Source organism: Parasteatoda tepidariorum, chromosome 9 (assembly GCF_043381705.1).
Source record: "Parasteatoda tepidariorum isolate YZ-2023 chromosome 9, CAS_Ptep_4.0, whole genome shotgun sequence".
Lineage (NCBI taxonomy): Eukaryota > Metazoa > Arthropoda > Arachnida > Araneae > Theridiidae > Parasteatoda > Parasteatoda tepidariorum.
Genome location: NC_092212.1, coordinates 27,284,217 through 27,295,397, shown reverse-complemented (window position 1 = coordinate 27,295,397; position 11,181 = coordinate 27,284,217). Strand labels below are relative to the sequence as shown.

Sequence of the window (11,181 nt, the reverse complement as noted above, 5' to 3'; positions counted from 1 at the left end):
GCTTATATATAAATCCAACCTTGTTAGTTATTCATTTTTTTTTTTTTTTTTTGAATTTCCCTGGAAAGATATAGGAGAAAATAGGAATTTCGCTTCTACTTAAAGTTTAAGCATTAGTGACGGTTTGTTTTGTAAGCATTTTTTACGAGGAATTGGATGAGACTGTGAAGTGATGTCGGTCAGGCTTACAATAAGAAAGTTTTACAAATATTTTTAGCACAGATAGCTCTTATTGATACTAACAGAATTTAAGCGGATCCATTGTTGATGAAAAAAATCTCTCGATTTAGGTTCTTACTGGTAACCTTTCCTAACTCTTACTTTTAGCCCTATTTTTGNGGAGAAATACATTAAAGGTCGCTGCTACTAAATAATTGTGGTGTCACTTTTAATAAATCTTTTTTAATCTCAGAAATGATGGAATTGAAAAGTACCTTATTTTTTTGAGTAATCTTTAAAAAAGTACAGAATGTGATTCGAAAGTTGATTAATGATATTTAAAGATTTAAGAAATTTAAATAAGACTTTTTTCATTAATTGCCATTTACAATTTACTACAAAGTTTAAAATTTGCTTGCTCATGTTCAAGATAAAGCAACTAATTTAAATGCTCATTGAGCGACTTTTAGTGATTTTTTTTCCAAGTTTTAAAACAATAATTTTGAATTTCTCTAAAAATGTTGTTTAATTTTATTGAATATTTTCAAACTTGTAGTAAAAAAATGAAGTATGACGAAAAAAAATTCTTTTATTTATCAACATATCCTAAATTCCATCATTACTTCAGCTAAGTTTAGGACATTTATGCAATCATCTTGCATGAAAACCCAAAAAATTTGATGCAAGTTACTAGCATTTTGCTTGATTTTTTGCTATATCATACTGAAATTATTTTGAAATTATTTTTGATCCTTTAATCCCCTGAAAGCTCAAAAGTGAAACAAAATCGCACGAACTAAATTACTTAAAAGTTAGAAAATAATAATTTAATTATTCATTTTGTCTTTTTGAATAGATTTTATTTAACATAAACTCTAAAATGTGGCAGGAAACCAAAGAAAACGATTGAGATAATGGAGAAAAGGCATTCATCGCTGATCTTGGTTAATGAAATGAATATTTTTCCTTCGTTCATTTTGAAAAATTGTTAAATCTAAATCTTTAGGGACAGCAACATTAATAAAAAACATAAGTAATATTGAGCAAATTGGACACTTTTGTAGTAAGTTTAAAATAAAGAATTCAAAAGTACGCTAACAATTACGTAATGACCTGTTTTGGCATGAGAGAACTTAACTTTTAAAAGTGACAGCGACAAATATTCTCGTTTGAGTTTAGGTGGTTCTAAACTTCAGATTAAAGACTTTGGATAGAATCCAGAAAAAGTTATATAGTGAGTTTTTATGTATAATCAAACTAGCGTTTTTATTTTATTGTATTTTTTAGCAGCAACTCATGAATGCAAAGTCACTGATTGTACTGGAAAAAATACGGAATGTGTAGCGAATGGCAACACTTTTACTTGTGAGTGTAAAAAAGATTTTAAACCAGTAGACGAAGCTAAGAAAGGGCAAAAGGATGCGGATTGCGTTGGTAAGCATAAAACAAATTTACACGACCTATTTCTTTCCAGATGAACGAAATTAATTATAAAAATCAAATATAGGAATAAGGATAATTAGATTTGAATAAACGTATGAAAATTTAAAAAAAAAAAAGCATATGAAAACAAGTTTTTTTATGGAAAATATTTTATTTATTATTGCTGAGCACTTTTATTTTTATAAATATCTATATAAACTGCTGTTTGTAGAAAATGCAACACCATGAAGGAATCATCAGAATCAAATGAAATTTGCAGCAAATGTCAATTATAGGATATTATGCAAATTAATAAAGTTTCAGAGCCATCGCGCGTGCGTGGCGCGCGCAGCGCCCTCTGAATTGATGCTGAAAGCGTATAAATAAAGTGCTGTAGCGGGACGTTGAAAATAGTCTATGATTATTTGTTAGTGGCAAACGTTTAGTGAGACCTGAGTATGCCTCCACGACGGAAGAATAAGAAATTCAAGCAACTTACGGAGTTTGAACGAGGGAGGNACGTCACCTTCTGTCGTCCAGTGCCTGTTTTTCGAGTTGTTCGGTGCTCGTCGGTCCACTGCTTCCAAACTCGCATCACTGTGGAACTGTTCCGCTGCATACGAGCTGCTATTGCGCGATAGGAAAATCCTCCTTCTCGAAGGCCGATTATCCTCCCTCGTTCAAACTCCGTAAGTTGCTTGAATTTCTTATTCTTCCGTCGTGGAGGCATACTCAGGTCTCACTAAACGTTTGCCACTAACAAATAATCATAGACTATTTTCAACGTCCCGCTACAGCACTTTATTTATACGCTTTCAGCATCAATTCAGAGGGCGCTGCGCGCGCCACGCACGCGCGATGGCTCTGAAACTTTATTAATTTGCATAAATGGGGGCCTTTGACATTTGCTGCGAATTTCATTTGATTCTGATGATTCCTTCATGGTGTTGCATTTTCTACAAACAGCAGTTTATAAATTTAAAACGAAATCAAAATTTAATAACAAATCATAATATTTTACATTTATCATCCGTACACAAAAATGTGACGGGAAAAAATACTTTGAAACGGAATACTACTGAATAATTTAGGTCTCATTTTTAATAATTTTTTTTAAATCTCAAAAATGACGTATTTGAAAAGTCCCTTGTTATTTTTTTTGACTAATCTTTATAAAAAGTACAGAAACTGATTATCTAGAAACTGATTGACTTTTTCATTTGACAATATTTAGATTTTTTGTGTTGTTTTTACTATATTTATACGATGATTGCATTCCAAAATCAAATTTAAATAACTTATTATAGGTATATACGTGTCTAGATACAAAAAATGGAAGAAACAAAAAAAGTGCTTGAAAAATAAAATGTAGATTGCATAGTAATTATAACGCACATTTATAAGGTTTTCTATAGTTTACGACGTTTCTTATTTTAATAACTCAGGGAATTGCTGAATGTTAAGTGGCATTTTGAAATATGTTGCGTTTAAAAATAAGATATTGAAATAATATGTTGTATATTGTTGGATTCATTGTTTAAAAAATCACTTCATTCTGCTAGATATTTAGGTCACTTTGGGTTAAGATGATTTGCGAACAGTATCCTTATGTTTCGATACATTCTGAAACTTACTTTCGCAAATTCACCATAAAATTTCGCACAGCATGTTCTTCAATTACGATAAGCTACATTTACCCCAAAATACTGCTACTATGATTATTTTTGTTTTCTTATAAATATCTGATACGATACTTTCTTTTTAAATAGAACTCGTAAGGTCCTTAAGATACTGAAATGAGGGCACAAAAACTTAAAGGATAAAAATAATCAATTTCATTAACTCAAGATATCTGGTCTCAAAATTTTAATTTTATGGTTACTTTATATTATGGTTATGGTTAATTTTAATTTTATGGTTATATCTTTTACAATATTGATGCTGTTACGTTTTTAAAGACCATATGAATCCTGTTAAAATATTAAAATGCATATGTTTACTTTAACGAGGGTAAAATTCTTATCAAAATAATGATTAGACCCTAATGTAAAGCTGTATAATTGATGATAAAAACTCCACTGGCATCAAAAAATATGAAGATGGAAGTAAAAGTCGACATGTTTCAAGCATTCAAATATAAGCGGCCATTCTCAAGACTTGTCAGGCTTGACAGACTTGTGACTTTAATTATTAGACGCTCAAAACATGTCTTTTTTATTATCATCGATTATTTTTCAAATCAATGAAGTTCTTATATTTCCGTTTCAGTTTCTTGGGATTATCCAGTTAGTAACTTAACATATAAAATTATTTCACTAGATATTAAAATAAGTTTTAAGTAAGACGTAGGCGCATGTTCTTAGATTGAAAAAATAATAATTCACTACTTTCTAAAAAAACCAATGCGGTAAATTTTTTTTTGCTGCAACCCTAACATTTTTTAAGGACATAAAAAATTTCCGTTTACAATTGAAATTTCAAAAATCGAATGTGAAAATGGAATGGTCCCTAGCACCAGGAATCGAAATTAAATAGTTAGAAGGACAGCTAATTCAAACAAGTTAGCGTATCCGTTCTACTTGAAGTTGTTTGAAAAGGTATTTTTGTATCTATTGATTCCGAAGTTTATTCTACATATACTTTAGGATATACTTTCGGAGTATTTTGATCGAGTTTATTTTTACACCCTTATTTGCTTAAAATTATTAAATAATTTGCTTAAAATAAATTATTCAAGCTATTTGATTTAATGCATTTATAGTATAATAGTAAACGGGGCTTCCATTGCATGTCTTTGACCCTGATATCGCTATCATAAAATAAATAGAATAAGCTTAGATAAATAATAAAAGTAAATTTTTTTCTCGTTTTAATTTTCAAAGAATAATATGCTTCGATCAAACAGATTTCATTCTGGAAATAACGAAATTATTGAGTAGGTCCCTTGGAGCAATATCATTGTAGGAAAAATTTGTTTTCACAGCTTCTGTAAAAAGTCCGTTAGCCTTCTTGCAGCGCCTTTTTGTTTATCAGTTCAGAAATTGCATACATTCATTGATTTTTTTTTTAAAATCAGATGATTCTAAAATTGACACGGCTTCGGAATAATTATTAAAAATAATTTTTTTCATGAAATTTTCTATGGGTAAATAAGTTTCATGAGTGGGTGAATTTTCTTTTGAATCGTTTAATTAACTTATTCTTGACTAATGGATAAAGAATAATTATTGAAAATAATGAATGTTTTATTCTTTACACAAAATATTTCTGACTAATGCATAAATTTTTATTCATTGTTAAGGAAGATTTTGAATCATTATTCATTATTATTTATCGTGAGAGTCGGATGCTCATCTCTGCTTTCATATTCAAAGAAGATAACTTCATTAAGTTGGTAGATATGTCTTAATTGCTTATGTAAACTCAATGAACTTTCATTCATCAAGAAAAGGAAATTACTAAATCATTGAAAATTATTAGAAAAAGGTGTTCACAGTTGATCAAACTCTTGCTCATTAATCCAAACAAATCTTTGAAAACTCACAGTCGGACCGTTCAGGTAATTCATAATATGTCTTAGTGAAACTTTCCTATGACCCACTCCTATTGGCATTTGTAGTGCGAAAAAGCATTACAGATGCCAATCACTTTTTCGAACTCCTTTCAAGCAGACAAATTAATACCTTGCACCTTATTCCGTAATTTACCACTTTATTTATTTTATAACCGTCTTTGAACAGCCGACCCAATTTTTTTGGTTTACGACAGCTAATGTTCAACCCCGTAGCCTTTTAATTTTGAACCAAATACAGAAGACAAGGGAACTCTTAGGTCATGCATTTGAGTAAATATTTGCCATTGAATGGAATATTTACCATTGTACTAGCTCCACTGTTTAAAAAATTTAAAATATAATCACTTTTACCTGATACTGAAGGAGTTGATGTAAAGGTGTGTCCAATTTGCCTCGCTCCTAGTTCTTGAAGACTCTATAAGGTTCAAGTTTAGGTCTGTGATGGCAATGTTCAACTTTTGCCTCCACCATGACGAACGTTTTTTTTTTCTTACATAAAAACAAATGTCAAGAAGTTTGACTTCCTATACTGCTACTTGATTCTGCAAATTTTGTTTATTTTTTTTTACTTCCATTGTATTCTACATCTGTCTACAATGATCGAAAAGCCTTTTCGTAACTTCCTCTTTCATTTTTTATCCTTGTTTTTTCTCTCCGTTAATCGTATGGTATTGCTGCCGTGATGGTAGGACCAGGTCTATCAGGAATTTCATATCTGGCACATGTTCTAGCAAATGCCCCAAGTTTAATTATGGTTTGGAGTGTGATTGAGGTTGAAGACGGGGGATAGCCTGAGACTTCTGGTACTTGTTTGAAATCGATTTCAAAGTTTTTAGAATGCGCCTTTTTGCTTTCTTTTCTAACTAAAATGTTTTGATATAATGAGATCATTGTTGCTTGCTTTCTTAAAATTTGGAATGTGCGTCGTTTAAAGCTAGATTCATTTTCTATTTATCCATCTTTTTAATTAACTGTTCGCAAAGATTTACAATTTAGTTGAACCTATACTTCTTCATATTACAGTTTGCTAGTAGCGAGAAATCTTTTTAAATGATCTTTACTAATTTTTTACTGATGTAAGATTCTTATTTAACGCACTTGCTTGCAGTGATTAAAAATGTTGTTCCGATTCGTTTGCGAAAACGTGAATTCCAGTCATAAACATGGGTATTTTTTTATGATTGTACAATTTTTAAAGTTTCTGCATTTTCTTATGTTCTCATTTTATCAAAGCAACGATTCGGGAAATGAAGTTTTACACCGAATTTTCCTAAGTTTGAGAGCAACTTCTACTCCAATTTCACTTTTTTTGCATTTTATGTGCGAATGTGTCGCTGTTATTTAGCTAAACCCAATTGTAACACATTTTCTCGCTGGACAGTTAATTACAAATAGATTCTCTTAGATAACCATTTAAAGGAGACTTTTATTTATTTCGAGTTGAGGATATATTTAACCTATTCACTTGTCATGAGTCAGGAAGTCTAAAAATGAATTGATCCACAAAACAGCTAAACAATGGATAACGTAACCAGCGGTCTTTTGCAAAAAGAGAAATCCATTGATGGCTTAAAAATCCATGCTTTCAATGCTTCTCAATATAGCTTGCTGATTTTCGTCTGAATCTGAAATGTTTATTGTGAAAATAAATCTGCAATGCATCACTATAATACGGAAAATGGTTGTAAAAATTGAAAAAATTGCAATATTTAAGAGCATTGCATGAAGGAACATATGATTAAAAATGCTGAAGAAAAAAAAGTAACAAGCAATATTACATTCAATACAGAAAATTTGAGAAGGACTTAGTTTTAATCAGTCAAATTTATAAAATTTTACAAAAATTTGATATTTTTAAAAATAATTCCAAAATTTAAGGTTTTTGATTGATATGAAGATGATGGATAAGATATGTGAAAAAATTTGCGTGTAATATACAAATCCATATACTACTTTTGAGGGTAGTATTTTGCAATTATCGAAAACTCTTTTTTCGCACCACTCCAACTTTAATAAAATATACGCAGTAACAGATATCACAGCTTGTTATCACATTTATCAAATATGCAGTTATGTAGTTAAGTGGCTTCGTATAAACTTTCATTAACCAAGATGCTGAGGACAATAATATAACCAAAGCTTTTTCAATGGCTGCAGAATTATATGAAAAGTAAAAATATCCTTTTGATGTCAAAGTATAACATAAAGAAAAGTCCAATTTCACATCTACGGGAAATATCTGCCCATTTGCTACGGTCTACTGGTTAGATCTTAACATAATATCCTTCCTCATTGTTGGTATTAATAGGAAAAATAGTTTTTTTAAAAAGTAGCTAGCAGGACTAAAGTTCCTCTGGTATACAATAATTCATATAACGTATTAATTTTTGCTTTACAATAAAGAACGCGTAGTATAAGTGCGGCTTAAAATTAAAAATTCTAAAAATTGCAAAGAAAATAAATAAATAAATAAAATAAATAAATAAATGAACAAAAAATAAATAAATAAATAAATAAATAAATAAATAAATAAATAAAATAAAATAAAATAAAATAAAATAAAATAAAATAAAATAAAATAAAATAAAATAAAATAAAATAAAATGAGAAGGCACGTAATGCTGATCATTAGGGAAAATAAACGTTAAATTATTTGGTAAATCCTATTGGCATTTTCATTATTAATAATGGATTCTAGATTTAAGACGCATCTTAAAGTTTTAACATGGATACCCTGAAAATGAGTTTGTTCATAAAAAGATTTATTCACCGAAAGAATTATACATGAAAAGATTTATTCATAAGGAGACATGGAGGAACAGATAATAAAAAATTATGTTATTACAGCTGCTGACTACGTTTGTAAAGGTACTGAATGCAAATCTCCGTCATCGAAATGTGTAACAAAAGGTACTGATTTCTTCTGTGAATGTGAACCTGGGTACAAACTGAAGGAGGGAAAGAAACCAGAAACAAACAAAGATGAATGTGAAAGTAAGTTACTAGTTAAACTACTTAAGTAACTATGTGAAGAATTTATTAAATTATGGAATATAGTATTAATTTCAAAGTATCAGCCAAAGGATTTTTTATGAACATTTTGGTAGATGTTTGTTCTCCATTATGAAATATACTAGTCTTATAGTTTTTGTTAGAGCAATAAGCTATTGTTCCATGCATGTGAAGTACTATCTGTACTTCACATGCATGTGTGCTGAAGGGAGTATGAAAGTACTCCCTTCGGCAGTTTTCGGTGACTATAGTAGCGAGGTTAAACTATTTTAAGTAGAGCTGTGAATAAACATTTAGGAGAGATATTAACTTGGGTTGGCATGAGCAATAGAAAAATCTCCCCGCTTTAAAATGCGCTTTTTCTTGTTTCTGTAGCAGCTGGCACGTAATGTTTCGAAATAATTATATTCCTAAATATTACGTGCCTTTTTTTAAAAAAAAAGATTAAATCTTCAAAGTACTCTACTCCCATTTTTCGTCTCAATTCCGTACATACAATATAATACTAAATCATAAACAGAGAATCTTTGCCTATGCTTATTGGCTTAGGTCTTCATGCATTAAAAAGAAAAGAAAATTAAAGTACATAAGTTAAAATACCTCAATAAAGCACCAAAGATACATCAAATTTGCTACTAAAAAAACTGTTTGCTAACAAAGTGATACCGCCGACTATCCGAAATCCGGCTACTACTACAAATTAATTATTAATTAATAAAATAAGAAAATAATAATAATTATTATTTTACAAATCATTGGCTCATAAAGCTTTTGATTCGTTCATAAAGTTCTTGAGATATCACAAAATACACAAAAAGTGAAATTAACATGAAAGGATCTGGATTATTAACCAGTCACCAGCATTAATTATTGGTATCATATTTTCCAGGTTGCAATTGCCTCCGTTCCCTAACATATTCCGGGGGTCAGGATTTTTAATCTGTGATAAGTAAATATGCTTATTTTGAGAAGGCACATCTTTGCGTCTTATTTCAAAACTTAAAATATCGTCAACATGAGTTAACATGTTCAAGGTTAAGCTCTCAAATTAATAAGATCATTAAAATCTGATCATTAGATAAGATCAAAACTTATTATAGGCATTCATTTCTTATTAGCGTACAGAATATCCCAATTAGCCATTTTAATATGAGCTGAAGTGGAACTTATTCTTATCACTTATCTCTTATGACTTATCCTTTCTTATTCAGCACTTTTATTCATTTCATCTTAAATAAAATTACTAATATTACATTATGAAAAACATGTACTATTCCACATTAGTTTTGAAGCTAATGACATTTTTCCATTCACAAGCATACGTAATTGCATACCTGCCAACTTTTAATCTATTCCATTAGGATTTTTCCAAGTGGTATCAAAATGGAATTTCAATTTTACGCAAAAGAATACGTTGCATTTGAAAAAGCTTAGACTGACAACTACGACAGTAACGTGTATATATATATATACATGCTTAATTTTTTTAAGAAGAGTGGTGATCAAAATGCTTTAAATATTAAGTTTATAAAAGAAAAAATAATATATATTTACTACCACTTTAAATATAAAAATAAAATTTTACGCCAAACGCGTAAAAGTTGGCAGGTATGTAATTGGCACCTGAAGTAATCTATTTCAAATCAATTAATTGAAGTGATCCACCCTACGATAAATAAAATCCCAGAATGTTGTAACGACATTCTCAACTTTTAAAATCAAATTAAGTCTCCATCAACATGAATTAAATAAAACATACGAAAAGGAGAAAGCTATACATTAAGTCCCCTTGAACATAAAAAAAAACATAACACACAAGATCTAGTAAAAATCAAGACGCTGTCTAACACCTGTTTTTAAGTGTTAATAAATTTTCAATTTTCTTGTGTACACGTGAAATTAGTAATTGATGTGGCTCCTAATAATGTAATTGGTTTAAAAAATACGCCAATCAAGGAGTGTCTCCCTTATTAGGCCCCACCCCCCACTTTTCTGTGACAAAAATCGTCATCAGGATGGACAATTTGCTGTTGTGATTTTGTTTCGAATCCTTCACAATACAGTCTCAACTAAATAAAATCCATGAGCCCAAATGCTCCATCAAAGTCGCATACAAAAATTGGCCTCAAGAGAGTGTCCTCCAAGGAAAATTCCAGGCAATCAAAGATGTGTTCCGCGGAAGCAAGTCTTAATGCATTTGCTACATGTTGGGAAGATTTAGCCGCCGAATTCGAAAGTTTAGCTTTTAAAATGGCCACTGATGAATCGTAAGACTGCACTTTGATCCGATTAAGCACCGATACTTTGAGCACCATCAGGGCTTTTTCTGTCAAACCAGTGGTGAAAAGGACGGGTTTATCAGAGTTGCCTGTTGAAATTTTTCTTCGTGGAGAAAATCTCTAGATAAGTTATGAGTCAGATGTGATCAATGGGGTCCTTTTTATCCAGGCTATCTGCGAATTTATTACCAGGGAAATTGACATTTGTCGAGATCTTTTGTTCAAGGACATATCGAGTTTTGGTGACGTATTCCAATTTGCCGATTAAGAAGATAAATTTAAAAGTTTCAGGCTAATCTTATCTTCAACGGTACATAGAGAAATAGAACTTTTCATTGAAAAAAGGCAAAAGTACAGCAGTTGGCATTTAGCCGTCCCGAAGATGTTTCAGAGAGGAAAAAATTTCTTTGACACCTCAACTGAATAGGATTAGAGTAGTAAATAAATTTATTACACTTGTTTACTCAAAGCTTCTACCCTGCTCTAAAATATCATTTCAGGCTTTTGGCATCTCCCAACGTTTTGTATATTGTTATAAAGACTATGTAGATTAACTGTTTGGAAAAAAGCACTAGGCATTTTGTGATTGGATTTGGGCAATACATACTTTCTTTCTCTTTCTTTTCCGAGAGATTGAAATAAATTTAATGCAATAACAATTTAGTTTAAATCATTATCTTGTGTAAAAGCTAGTAATCGAATTAAAATGTGCAAAGAAAAATTATTCCAAGGATA

The 11,181-nt window shown here is 30.4% G+C and overlaps 1 protein-coding gene across 1 annotated transcript in view; it reads left to right on the top strand.

Annotated features, from left to right (window-relative positions):
• Positions 1–1,478: 1,478 nt before the first annotated feature.
• LOC107446532 (adhesive plaque matrix protein 2) overlaps positions 1,479–11,181 on the top strand; it is a gene marked incomplete at its 5' end in the record, with an annotated part of 66,446 nt that continues 56,743 nt past the window's right edge. Inside the window, 2 exon segments of the mRNA XM_043054510.2 lie at positions 1,479–1,593; positions 8,003–8,149.